The 1,414-nt window shown below is 34.8% G+C and overlaps 1 pseudogene; it reads right to left on the minus strand.

The window, feature by feature from the left end:
* Nucleotides 1-1,316: 1,316 nt before the first annotated feature.
* LOC116273388 lies at nucleotides 1,317-1,414 on the minus strand (annotated as a pseudogene; the record flags this gene model as incomplete).

The following is a 1,414-nucleotide window of genomic DNA, read 5'->3' on the forward strand; positions in this document are numbered from 1 at the left end:
GCAAACTAAAATCTGCTCTTGAAGCCCTCCAGTGAATTTTCCATTTTACTTCCTATACCTTTCAGCTCCAGATTTCCATTTGTTTCCTTTTCACAATTATTTATTGATTTCTGCTATTTAGTGAAACGTAGTTCTTCTGATTTTCTTTCGTTATTTGTCCATGGTTTCCTTTAGCTCTTTGACTATGTTTAAGACAGTTGATTCAAAGTCTTTGTCTAGTGAGTCAGTCCATTCTTCTTCAGGAACAATTTCTTTCCATTGTTTTTCCTGTGAATGAGTCACACTTTCATACATGCATAACTCATGTTTTTTGAAGTTGAAAATTAGACATTTTCAATATTATGATGTGCTAACTGTGAAAATTACATTTTCTAAACTACTTTTGTATAGATTGTATTCTTTATTGTATGTGGTCACTGAAGTCTCATAGTTGTAGATGTGTGGCCTTATTTCTGAGTTCTCTATTCTATTCCATTGGTCTATGCATCTATTTTTGTACCAGTACCATGCTGTTTTGGTTACTGTAGCCTTGTAGTATAGTTTGAAGTCAAGTAGCATGATGCCTCCAGCTTTGTTCTTTTTGCTTAAGATTGTCTTGACCATAAAGCTCTTTTTGGTTCTATATGAATTTTAAAATCATTTCTTCTAATTCTGTGAAAAATACCAACTGTAGTTTAATGAGAATAGCATTGAATCTATAAATTATTTTGGGCAATATGACCATTTTCACGATATTGATTCTTTCTATCCATGAGCATGGAGTATTTTTCCATTTGTTTGTGTCCTCTCTGATTTACCTAAGCAGCAATTTGTAGTTCTCCTTGAAGAGATTCTTCAATTCCTTTGTGATCTGTATTCCTAGGCATCTTATTCTGTTTGTAGCAATTGTGAATAGAAGTTTATTCATGATTTGACTCTCTGCTTGTCGATTGTTGTATAGGAATGCTTGTGACTTCTGCACATTGATTTTGTATCCTGAGACTTTACTGAAGTTGCTTATCAGCTTAAGAAGCTTTTCAGCTGAAACAATGGGATTTTCTAGATATAGGATCATGTGATTTGCAAACAAAGACAATTTGACTTCCTGTCTTCCTGTTTGAATATCCTTTCTTTCTCTTACCTGATTGCCCTGACCAGAACTTCCAATACTGTGTTGAGTAGGACTCCTGAGAAAGGGCATCCTTGTCTTGTGTTGGTGTTAAAAGGGAATGTTTTCAGCTTTTGCCCATTCAGTGTGATACTGGTTTTGAGTTTGTCACAGACGACTTTTATTATCTTGAGGTATGTTCCTTCAATACCTAGTTTGCTGAGAGTTTAAAAATATGGAATGCTTCATGAATTTGCATGTCACCCTTGTGCAGGGGCCATGCTGATCTTCTCTGTATCTTTCCAATTTTAATATATGTGCTGCCAA

Source organism: Papio anubis, unplaced genomic scaffold (assembly GCF_008728515.1).
Source record: "Papio anubis isolate 15944 unplaced genomic scaffold, Panubis1.0 scaffold6290, whole genome shotgun sequence".
Classification (NCBI taxonomy): Eukaryota; Metazoa; Chordata; class Mammalia; order Primates; family Cercopithecidae; genus Papio; species Papio anubis.